Raw genomic sequence first — 13,692 nt, 5'->3', positions numbered from 1 at the left:
AGGGCACTACTTCGCCAGCATCCACTGGTGCTGAGAGCGCTCATTCAGAAATCTTTGTTGGGAGCAGGTGATGTGTGGATTGTGAAGGGTCGTGGCTGCAACCTAAAATTGCATTCAGATTAGGATAAAAGTTTACATTTTACTTATGCTGGACCCTAACTTACACAAGTTTAAATTCAGCTAGAGAGAAAGTGATCAACAGCACTTAGTAGTATACCTCCCTCTTCTCTTGTTCAAATGTCAACATGTTTCTGCCGTATACAGTGGGTGACAACATCACTGGGCTTTCACCAGGACCTAAGTGACCCTTCTCAAAGGTGTAGCCCACGCTATTGTCTTTTCTATCTGACGTAAGTTAATATGTAAAGTGACCAACTGTCAGTGCAATCCTTGTTTTTTTCATCATGTTCCTTTTTATTGGTTATTATAATAGCACTAAAACAAGGTACAGTTGATCTCTCATTAGATCAAATCACATGCTAAAGTAACATTATAAACCCCGGAAATCCAATATTCCACCTTCCAAACCCCGGTTTGGTTGCTTTGCACTTCATAAAAAGAATTATTCATTGAAAATATATAGGAGGTTTATGAAGAACATACAGGTGTACTACAAAGTTGCAGAGGCCATATCTGTACCCCGAGTCCACCAGTCCTGTTTCTCGAGATATTCCCCAGGTGCTTTGTGGGTCCAAAAACTATCTTATATATTTGAACTTCCGGTTAATTAAGATATTGCAGTATCTATAGGGGTGTAACTGACTAAGCTACGCCCCTCGCTGTCCCCACCACTTTTGTGCTGTGGTGTTAACGCCACCACATCAGCCGTGCTCCACCTCTCAACCCCCATCAACCAGTGTGCTACATTGGACGCCCCTGTTGCCCTCCAGCTCATGGCTATGTCGCGATACGTCAACCCCAGGGCTCATCATTGAACCTACACAGTTGTTTTGATTCTTCGATCCAGCTCTGGCAGCCCAGCAGTCATAGAGTTGGGTTAAGCTCTAGCTTCCGGACAGTAACCTCTTCCACCAGAGCATCGACTCTCTCCCAGAAATTCCTACTCACCACACAATCCCACACCATGCGGAATGCTGTTTGCTGGAATCAGTCCTAAATAAGGTAGTTAGATTTACCTGCCTAGAGCATGTCACGTGATAAGGGCTCTGTTTCTTGGTGTGCTACCATGATCCTCACCTCTTAGGAACCTCACGGTCCCCGCCTTGATAAAGTGGAGTCTGGGAGGGCCTAATAGGCGCAGAACAGACCCTGTACCATGTGACACATGGTAGACAGGTGTCTCCACCTTCTATAGGACAATAGGGTAGATTCCACCTTTGAGAGGTCCTGATGGAACTCCTTGAAAAGAGAGGTGAACACCTGGATTCCTTGATATTCTATGTGGTGAAGAACGTGTTTGCCAAAGCTTGCAAGTTAAGCTGGGGACAGTGCTTTGTAACATGGCGCACACACATTTGTTCACCCATAGTCCTCGCTGAAGTAGAGAGACCTCAGAGTGGTGATGAAAGTCACATGATGCGGCAGCCTATCTAGGAAAGACTCTCAAGAATAGACTTAAAGATGGAGGGTCACTGGATATCCGAATCCTCACCATGTGGCTGATCTTAGGAGATGCACTGTCTGATCTTAGTAAAGACCCTATAATGATTGTATGCAACAGCCCCAGGATACAGAACCCATAACAGGGGCATTTTAAATGATCTAAAGAATATATCCCTAAGTGTGACAGATATGACAGCGACATATGTGGAAATACCTAACAGGGAAAGGTAAAAAGAGAGAGCCAAATACAAGGGGGCATTGAAAGCGGAGCCTTGCATTACATCTGGATACCCACAATTCTTTGCCTGCAAAGAGAAATCCTTTGGGTAGGTACGGAAATAAGGACGAGGGGAGAGTTTCTTCAAACCTAGAAATATCTGCAAGAAAAGAAAATTGTTGCCGAGTCAGACTAATATTGCATTGGTAGAAATGCACATAAGGCATTACTGTACAAGAGAAAAATGTGAATATACTTTTTTTCTCCCGATAAGCTTTATGAATACATAATAATCCTGCCAGTGCTCAATTTATTTTGCATTTCTGGAGATGTGCACAAATCTTACCTAAGGCCTGTTTTCGCTTCCAAGTTATTTTCATACCTACAGTTGCTTGCAAGTAAAATCAAATAATCTTCAGTGCCAGGAGTAGCCTGAGCAGGGTTGAAGCAGGATAAACTTGCATCACATTCATAGCCTTGTCCTTAGATTTTGCAGAGTAAGCAGGCACGTTAATGAATAAGGCAGTTACCATTGCATCTTCTATTCTGACGACATGAGTCTGTGCCTCTTCTCTCCCTGTGCTGGGCATCATGTGGGAGCCCTACTATCTTGCGCAACAAAGACAGAATTTGTTGTGGTGCACATTAGAAGACACAGGGACATATGTATCAAGCTAAATTGCGATCGCAAACACCGAAATTCGCTGAATTTCAGCGTTTGTGATCGCAATTTAGGAGTGTGCAATGTATCACACAAAAACCCACTTGCAAAATAAGGAATAGCCAAATTTACGATTCCCTATTTTGCAAATGCAATTAAGGAATCACAAATTGCATTTCCTTAAATGCAATGTGAGAAGCACCATACGTCGCACATACATGCCCTATGCATGTATGTGTGCAAAATGTGTCCTTTTGGCAAAATGTGTCCTTTTGGCACCCTTGCAACCATGAAATTGCATTCTCAATGTGCGATTCTCTATTCTATTCTATGTCTTCCATTCATTCCTATGGGCCTCCTAGCCCATAGGAATGAATTGGAAGGTAATCCTTATTTGCAAATCTCAATTTGCGATACACAAATAAGGAATATGTAGGATTCATAACATTTTTAGCAAATCCTACATACATTGCATTTTGCGATTCTCTAATTGCGATTCACAAAAAAATTGCAATTAGAGATTCGCAAAATTAGTTTTTGATACATATGGCCCGTCGTGATGACAGTCCAATCCATGCCTGACTCCAAGAGTGTTCTTTGTCTCTCACAAGAAACTGCCGCTCCTTGTCACTGGTAAATATGGTCACAAGAAGGAGGGCACTAATGCACAAAGATGCAGTGCACTCCTTCTGTTGTGTTCCCCCACTGTAAAGGTGGGACCTAAAACCTTCAGAACCTGTCTAATCTGGGACTCATCTTGATACTGCATTTCAGCTAAAGAAACCTCTGTCTGGTAAAATGTTTAGAGCTGAGTACCTTACTGTAGGTATCAAGGACCCCCTGATAAGGATAAATATCCTGGGACAGGGTAAACAATATGTGAAAAAACAATCCCAGGCATACACTGAGGAAAATACACAATAGATTAAACAAACAAACTAGTTCAGTTAGAAAAATTATTCATAGTTTAATTTGATAAAAAGGGGATAATAAAAATTGAGCACATTAATCACAGTTGATAAAAAGAATGATACATATGTATTCACAAAACAGATAAAAAAAGGTTAAATGGTATCCAGTCAACGCGTTTCGACATATACAATATGTCTTCATCAGGACATTAACCATCAACAAGCTCTGTAAGACATAATTATAACATGGTATTACTATTAATGTAAAACTACTATCACATGATTACTACTGAATTAGTTTAAGGTTTGTTAGTACATTCTATTGGTAAAAAGTACATTCTTCATTCCAAATTTATGATATACCGCTCTAATAAGACAACAAAACAGTAAAAATACCTATATATACAAGTGGGTCTTTGAAAAAATACATGAACTCATTGGCAAATACCACATTTTTTGTAGGAACAAGACATGATATAATTAATGTTCACAAGCTTCCTAATAAGTCACCTTCCTATTAATACAGGACAACACTCACTTAATTTCATTTTGGACAGGTTGTCAAACAGGGAGAGGTGTGCTTGTTAGATATCCTCTGTGTTAAATATTTCACTTGATAAAGGTTTATCTACTACTATTTCAGCATTTAATTCACTAAAGGTTTTTTCGAAGGTCTTAAAGCATATTCTGTCTCTATCTATATAAAGGTACAAAACAACAGTTGATAAAGGCATATTTACCGAGATATACGCAAGTGTCTATTCCTGAACTCTTTATACAACCAATATGATGTTATTTACTAAAACAGTGCACGAATAAAGGTAAAAGAAAAGATAAGAAAGGACAAAGAAGATAAGTAATAGAAAGTTAATGCGTTAATGAGGAAAGGGGTATTTGTTATTTTTATTATATATTGGTCATTGGACTAGTCTACCTAAGTTAAATGCGTTGCTCTTTTACTTAAACAAGACAGTGATGCATTCTTATTTTTGGAATGGTGGCCTAATAACCATACTTAAAATTAGTATGTTCTTACCTATGTGGCAGCAAAATATGGGGACATGTTGTGAGTCTCTTCTTTATTTGTCCAATAATTGGAAACAAGGTCAAGAGATCCTAAAGTGAAATAATATGGTCACAAAAATGCGCATTTTAATATTAAAGGTGGTCTAGAATGAGAAAAGGGTTTTTTTTAAATTTTTACTCCCCCGTTCTTACCCTAAGAATAGAGTTTATAAGTCCCACAAAGTTGATTCCGGTCTTTAAGTTGGAAGATAAGATAGTTAATTGGAATGCTGTATTGGCTACCTATCAAAGGGGAGAAGAAAAATACACGATGTATAATTGAATTAAGCATACTATGATAACTATCAGAGTATAACATATACACGGCTTGCCCAGTAGAAAAGGTGAAGTCGCTTATGGGTAGGGACAACTGTTGCTAGTGGCAGCTGCACGCGACGATAACTCTAAAGCAGTATCATAGGAGGCGGGGAGACTCCTAACAGAAAAAACAATTGCCCTTAATTTAATATCGGAATCTGGTATGCACCTGATATTAGAGATAATGCTGCACAAAAAGCGGTGGCTCTAACATACCTTTCAGGACTTTATAAAGTCATGATCGTCAAAAAAGATACAAGGGTAATGAAGCCAGATGTTGAACCGACTTACTGCAAAGCGGAATAAACTCCCAAAGCGTACGTAGGCACTATAACGCAAAAACGTGTCCTGTGGGGTGAAGGATGGAACAATTTAGTGTTAAGGGCAGACCCCTACGGGAGCTAACGATATTATTGACTGCATACTACACACGCTTACCGTAAGCGCCGAGGGAAAAACGCTGCTTCCGAGTGAGGTTGCAATTAAATCAACACGCACGTGGTTCCTCCTAAGTGCATATAGTTCCTGCATTTCCTTAAATGCAATGTGAGAAGCACCATACGTCGCACATACATGCCCTATGCATGTATGTGTGCAAAATGTGTCCTTTTGGCAAAATGTGTCCTTTTGGCACCCTTGCAACCATGAAATTGCATTCTCAATGTGCGATTCTCTATTCTATTCTATGTCTTCCATTCATTCCTATGGGCCTCCTAGCCCATAGGAATGAATTGGAAGGTAATCCTTATTTGCAAATCTCAATTTGCGATACACAAATAAGGAATATGTAGGATTCTCAACATTTTTAGCAAATCCTACATACATTGCATTTTGCGATTCTCTAATTGCGATTCACAAAAAAATTGCAATTAGAGATTCGCAAAATTAGTTTTTGATACATATGGCCCGTCGTGATGACAGTCCAATCCATGCCTGACTCCAAGAGTGTTCTTTGTCTCTCACAAGAAACTGCCGCTCCTTGTCACTGGTAAATATGGTCACAAGAAGGAGGGCACTAATGCACAAAGATGCAGTGCACTCCTTCTGTTGTGTTCCCCCACTGTAAAGGTGGGACCTAAAACCTTCAGAACCTGTCTAATCTGGGACTCATCTTGACACTGCATTTCAGCTAAAGCAACCTCTGTCTGGTAAAATGTTTAGAGCTGAGTACCTTCCAACGAAGATGAAGACCGGTCTTAAGAAGTGGGTTCTCAACCCTTGAAAACTAGGATGTTCTTCAAAGCGGCAAACTAAAAAGCTTGTTAGACCTTGTTGCCCTCAAACTGTGGTCTGCAGTTGTGGTACTTACTGTTAAACTCGACTACATCAAAGTTTTGCTTTCTGAGCTTTTTATTCCCTCCTAAACACTCAGCAAAGGTGCAACATGATTCTATATAGGTGCTAAAACATCTTCAAAGATATCTGCCCTCGAATGAATGGTAAAAAAGCACAAAGCACCTTATGTCTGCAGCAAAATAAACCTCTACATTTATTACACTGCTAAATCCAAGAACACCTCCCTTACTTATACCATCTTCTGGGCAGGGAAGATGCATACTTTTTTAGCACGTCTATGGTCTTAGCTTCCTACCCTGGAGAAGATCTATTCAAGGCCTCATTTCTGCCCAGCACTGTTTGACCTCTTTTTGGCGGACCTAACAGAAACCTTAGACATGGTAAATGCCCACCACCCAAACTAGGGAGGGAACCTTTAACGAGTATGTTATATGCCGATTATATCGTTCTTCTCAGCAGAACAAAGATTGGTTGTCAAAGGTTGCTGGTCAAATTAAGCAACTACACTTGCACAAATAACTTGTATATAAACCCTGCCAAAACTAGGGTGCTAGCATTCAGAAAAAAAACTATGAAAGCAGGTCCTTGGTTCTTAAATAATCACAAACTAATCCAAAAGTAAGCCTACAACTATTTGGGAATGATAGTAGACACAAACAACTCTTTTTTACGACATAAAGAACAAATGAAAGCAAGGACAGAGCCTTTGACAGTCGTCTTTCTGTCCCCTCGGAAGAGGATTGGAGGTCACTCGATTCTCCCTATACTGGAGGTTATCAGAACTAAGCTATTACCCACTACAGCCTATGGCTGTGATGCACTATGCCGCCATGAATCCAAATAGCTTGAGTCGCTACATCCTAATACCTATAGGTTCTTTCACTTACCGTGGAATCCCTCCCCAGCACGAATTAGGATGGAGTTTGGACTCATAAGGCAAAAACATGTAAGACAAGGAGCATTTGTCAAATTCTGCCACAAACTGAGAGCAGTAGAGGCAGCTGTAACCCATTCAGGTAAGATAAGAGGGCCAGTGGGGCCAGGTAGGGGGATTTACGACAGACAACAACGAGTGGAAATTAAATAAATAATTAACTTTCCCTCGTTGTATTGTGTTAAAATCCTACCCACCCGGCCCCACTGCTTTTACCTGCATGAGACACTGCTATGTAGCGGAAGATTCACTAGACCAAAGGCTGTGGTCAGAGCTGTCTATGAATAAGGACCCATAACTTCCTAGGGCAACTTCAACAACAACAATATCCAAAACCAACAAGAAAATACTAGGAGAGACAAGTTAATGGAAAAATACAAAAATAGTTATTTTTTTATAGTAGTATATTTTTTTTCCAATATAAAGCGTAAGCAACCCACATACACGCCAAATCCATGTAATCATACACACTCAACATTCAGAATAAATACATGTACAGGTATAGTCAACATTTGAGACCTTGTCTATTAACATATTTTATACAAGTTCTGGTGTTGTTGAAGTTGCCCTAGGAATTTACATTATGTATTATTTCCCTGCCTAGAGGAACTTCCTTTACCTTTACATTTACACTTATTTTTATTTATTTTTTAAAAATAATTTTTGGTTAAGATTTCAGAAAAAAAGAAACATTATTAATCCAATGAGCACATTATGAATGAAATATATCAATTACTATATATGAGAAAAACATGAGCAAAAAATTCAAAAGAGGAAAAGAGAAAAAGAGGTGAAGAAAGAGAAAAAGAAAATAGGAGGATAGAAAAAGATAGAGAGGAAAAGAAGAGAAGAAAGGAAAACAGAAGAAAGAAGAGAAAGAAAGGAATTAGAGATTAAGAGAAAGAAGGAACTTAAGATGCAAGTGCATGTGAAGAAAGATACAAAGTAAAAGGTAGCCAAAGTAAGTCAGATTTAATTTTCTGAGAAAGAGTAATAGAAGAAACAGTAGCAATTCTATGTTCATCACAAATATAGTTATCTTTCCAACAAGACAGAATTACTTTAAATGTTAGATCGATAAATAAGTCAAACAGCAAACAAATATGATTAGAAACATTAAATTCAGGTGAGGCGGAACCAAGAAAAACATTTTGTATGGATAATGGAATATTACAATGAAATATTTTCATACATTTAGACCAAACAGATTGCCAAAACTTCAATACATTAGAACAATTGTAAAGTTGATGAATTAAAGTCCCAGTGGATTCAGAACAGGACCAACATAGGGACAAGGAAGTAGGGGAACACTTGGATATACAAACAGGGGTAATAACAGCTCTATTATAAATACAGTATATGGATTGAGTAATATAAGCGGCAATAGAAGTTTTAAATAACTTGAGCCATAATTTATCCCAAGAAGAAATAGGAAGTGATAAAGAAAAATCTGCTTCCCAAAATAATTCAATATGGAATTTAGGTCTATGGTCATGGGAAATACTATGTAACAGTGTGGGTGGAATGAGTGAGGGAGAAGTTAAGGGAACATTTTTGGAAGATAAATAAGACTGCAAAGCTGTGGATATTAAAAGATAGTCATTAAAAAATGAACCAGGTAAATTATAATTTAATTGTAGGTCATGGAAGAAGATAACGGAGTTATTCTGGATTAATTGATAAGTACAAATAATTCGCTTCTCCTTCCAATGCTGGGACTGGAGGATGCCAAAGCCACGGTGGCGGTGGCATCCTAATCACCGGTGCGGGACCACCGCACCACTGGCGGTCGTTCCCAGCACCGCCATCCTAATTGGCCTCTTAGTTTCTTATAACATTATGTGTAAATCCAGAAATAGATGAATTAACTTGAATACGCTCAAGACATAAAACAAATAACAAGGGTGAAAGGGGACAACCCAAGGATTTTAGCAAAAATCTTACAGTCATAATTGATTAATAAAATGCGGCGATAGTTTTTACAGAGGGATTGATCCTTATCGGGTTTGGGAATAAAAACAATCAAGACTTCCATGAAGGAACCAGAAGCTTTGGAATCCGCAATATATGAGTTAAAAAGGGTCAGGAGTTTGGGAACCAAAATAGATAAAAAAGTGGGAAAAAATTCAACAGAGAAACCATCAGGACCTGGTGCTTTCGATTTATTTAAGGATTTAATGGCTTTCATTATCTCCTGAGGAGTGACCTTTCTTTCTAGTAATTTAAATTGAACAGGAAGCAAAGGGGGTTTAGGGAGGGGAAACAACACTTACAACGCAACTTTTACAACGCACTACCTTTACAACGAAACGTTTACAACGCAACATCCATTACAACGCATACCATTACAACGCAACCATTACAACGAATGTCATTACAATGCATACCACTACAACGCATGTCATTACAACGCATACCATTACAACGCATACCTACACTATCCAACACTTACCCTACTGTTGCACCCCCTGGAGTTAGAATAGTAATTTTTACCCATACACTATCCAATACTTACCCTACTGTTGCACCCCTTGGAGTTAGAATAGTAATTTTTACCCCTAAACTATCCAACACTTACCCTACTGCTGCACCCCCTGGAGTTAGAATAGTAATTTTTACCCCTACACTATCCAATACTTACCATACATGCAACGTAATGGTATGCGTTGTAATGGTATGCTTTGTAAATGTAGTATGCGTTGTGGTTGGAATGAGTTGTAAAGGTAGTTTCAAAGAATTTGTTGTAATGGCATGCATTGTAATGGAATGCGTTGTAATGGATGTTGCGGTGTAAAAAATGCGTTGTAAAGGTATGCGTTGTAAAAGTATGCGTTATAACAACATACATCCTTAGGGAGGCATGAAAAAGAAGGAGTGTAAATTTTGAGTGGAGGGATTCGTATCATCAGTGTACAATGACTGATAATAATAATGGAATGCATTAGCAATATCTTCCTCAGAGGATGCTAGGATATTAGGAGAATCATTAAGAATAGACCCAATATTTTTACGTTCAGATTTAATTTTAAATTATTTGGCCAGCATCTTACCAGTTTTATTTTGCCCTCTGTGATACTTAGACTTGATTTTAAGAAGGACATTACATGCATCAATTGTGGCAAGTTTGTTAATAGCAGATTTGGCCTTAATTAGTTCATGGAGGACAGAGGAAGTTCTAGAAGTAAAGTAATTATGTTCCAGCATTTTGAGTTGTTGTAGTAAAATTGCATACTAGGCCTTAGCAATTCTCTTCTTTTTTGCTGAGTATGAAATAGTAAAGGCACGGAAGGAGGACTTAAAGGCATCCCTAGTATTAGTAACGGAGGTGTCCAAAGGATAATTAATATAAAAAAATTCATTAATAAAAGTAGTAGCTTCGGTTACAAAAGCATCGTCAGATAGCAAAAAATTATTAAGCTTCCACCAGCCAACTTTTGGAGAACTCAGGGAAAGATCAAGAGCAGAAAAAACAGGGGCATGATCCCAAATAAAAAAAGATCCAATATCGGAGGATTGAATAGAAGGGAGTAAGGGTTTACTAACCAAAATATAATCAATTCTAGAACGAGTATGTTGAACATTAGAATAAAAAGTAAACACTAGGGAATCAGGGTTGCATGTCCTTTAAACATCATATAATGAACAAGAGGTAATGGCAGATTGAAATGATTTATGGGTTTTATCAGGACTTCATTTACACACCCTCCCTTGATTGGAACTCGGACAAGTAATGGGGGCAAAACTGGAACGCAGAGTTCAAGTTCGAGAGATAGAATCAAGTTCAAATTTGCCATAATGGAAAACCGAGAATTAACTCTGAATTTTGAAAATACTCCAATTTAGTTATCACTTGTGGGCACAGTAAAGCCAATAGGCCAATGAGAAAAAAAATGTAAAAAATAAAAAAAACATCCAATGTCCATTATATGACGTCGGTCCCGAATGAGAGAAAAGGAAATGCTTCTCACTCCAACAGTGTATATGCACAGTACGTTGCAACAGCCTCCAACAGGAAGTCATTGTTCTCATCTGAAAACATTTCAGCCATCCAATTTAGTAATGGGAATGAACATACATGTACCAACAGAGTACAACTCGGGTTCACTTCAATGTAACTGCGTGCCAAGAATTCCTGCGCTGCTGCAAAAATATTCCAACATCCCAGGACTCCATGCATGCCTTGCTAAGGCCATAATCCCTCCACCAGAACAAATAGTTCATGAGCAACTAAGGGGCTCATCAGTTGATCATAATATGCGTTGGGAGACACCGTACTGCTGAGTCACAAATCCAGAGCCCATTCGAAATCGCAGCTCAGGCAATGAAAGACAGGCTGGACGCATGTGAAAAAGGAAAATCGAAACGATAATCCATAAAGTGCACTCAATGTAGCTAGAGACAGCGCTCCATAGTAATCAAGCCTTTGGTTGTGGAGCAGCAACAACCGAGGCAAATCGTCTTGTGGCACAGGATGTGCATCCATTCTGAAATAAACAAAGCAGTAGAAGTACTCTGGCAACCAGAGCGAGCATCAAGGGAAATCCACCAAAGAGGCTGGAGAAAATCGAATGAAAAAATGCCACGAACACACCGAATATAGGGGCCCATTAGCATCAAAAGCAGCATAATATTTCAAATCTGAAAACAAAGCCTCTACGGCTTGAACATCTCAATAATCAGAGCAGATATTTTGTTCTATCCCATCCCCCATAGAAACTCTTAGTATGTTAGGGACATTTATAACCTCTGTGGGACCGTGAATCTGAAATTTAACAGCATCCCATACAATCCCATCTAAGACGGGCCAAGCAGTAATGTTTTGAAAAGTCAGGTCTCTCTTCATTCTGTGTGATGAGGAATGGGGTGCCAAAGTTCTATTAATTAGTTGAATAGCAGTCCTCTCTTCAACGTAGTGTCCATTCACAAGAAAGAAAAAATAAACCACAAAGCCAATTGACATAAACAAAAAAATTGAAAAAAGCACCAACCGGATGTAAGTCTATGAAGGAATAAAAAAATGTTTTTTAAACCATGTTGCAAAAACAGAAAGTTTTGAAGGGGACTTCGATGTGGTAGAGTTAGTGTCAAATGAAATTCTGGACTCAGTTGCCAAACATGTTTGTCAATCGGACACCGATAAGTCTGTAGGGTGAGTATACTCAGTCTCATCAAGATGAGCATCAGGTGGAGTATTCAATAAAGGACTTGAAACTGCAGGCATCTCGAAGGCAACGACCGGCCTGTTGCTAGGAGCCGGAGCCAAAACAGAATTTCTCAGTATCGATGGACAAGAGACCGCAGGTGTCATACTAAGAAGAATCGGCCACTCTGTGCAACTTGACAATGTCAATGGAGATGTACCTTTTTTCCTTACGACCTGGAAGTGGAGGTAAAACGACTGTTCTTGTGCCCTGCACGCCAAGTACAGGAACTGGAGTTCGGTATGAGGGGCCAAACTCTTTCTTGTTCTCAACCTTCTCTCGGACCAGTTCTCCGACTCGGGGTAGTCATCCAACTACCGGAATCTGCAACGCAGCATCAGAGGTGGAGGGCGAATGTTCCTTTGCAAGACTGTCTTTCGTCTATTGTAGATTCTGTAAAACATTAAAATGTTCATCTACGTCAAAGGGGGCAGCTGGCACCGCCGAGTCGACACTTTTGAAGGTCCGGGAAAAACATTTTGATACCAAAGAGCATCTTGTATGGGGTCCAGCAACCCAGAGACCTTCTAGGGAGATTATTAAGTGCACGCTGTACGCCATTGACATGGGCTAGCCAGTTCCTGCCTGTACCTATAACCCTATCTGTCAAGGACTGCTTTAAGTCACGGTTCATCTGCACCACAACACTATTACCCTCAGGTCTGTATGGAGACGAAAATTTGACCTGGACCCCCAATGAACTCATGGCATCCTTGTATGCCTTAGAGGTGAACGCTGGACCCTGGTCCAAATGGAAGGTGCCACACACAAAAATTCCCACAAAGATACGCAAATCCCTTATGACAGTTTGTGAATTAGTACTTCGGAGGGGCCCCACCCATACGTGCAAGAATCAACTGCAACTAAGATGTACTTATGCGCAGTATCTGAGGAAACAGGACCACAGTGATCCAAATAAACACAACAAAGTGGCTTATTGGAAATGTCCAACTGTGTCTGGTGCGGACGCGCAGAAGTCGAAGGCTTAATCTGCTGACAAATGTCACATTGCAGGACATAATCACGCGTCTGTTTATACAGTCCCCGCTACCAAAAACGCTGTTGTAACTGAGATAGAGTGGCCGAAACGCCCACATGAGCGGACGCAACACACTTGTGGGCTGCTGTGATCAACGCTGACCTGCGGTCCGCGTTGGGACTCAATCTGTCACCAACGTCTGGTATTTTCACATAAGGAAATTATGGACTTAAATTATAAGAATTCTCTGAAGGAAATCCAGTAGGATATTTACTTTCCTTCTCAGTAGCTGCAATTGCTGCCAAGATGTCATCATCAATCTTACTTTTGGAACGTGTAACTGCTGCAACCAAATATGTCGAATCTGCTATCATCGCGGCCTCTTCGGCCAAACTATTGCCAACAGCGTGAACTCCCATACGCTGATGACCAAGAGTGTGAATTACATACACGAGTGGCAGTTGCTCTTTAAGTTTAGCCACTCAAACCCAGATCATTTTATGTTTTATTGTGCTAACTTTGGAGTCACGATAGTCGTTTTGAGTCC

The sequence above is a fragment of the Lissotriton vulgaris genome, chromosome 3_1 (assembly GCF_964263255.1).
Source record: "Lissotriton vulgaris chromosome 3_1, aLisVul1.2, whole genome shotgun sequence".
NCBI classification, from domain to species: Eukaryota; Metazoa; Chordata; class Amphibia; order Caudata; family Salamandridae; genus Lissotriton; species Lissotriton vulgaris.
This window is presented reverse-complemented; position numbering follows the sequence as displayed.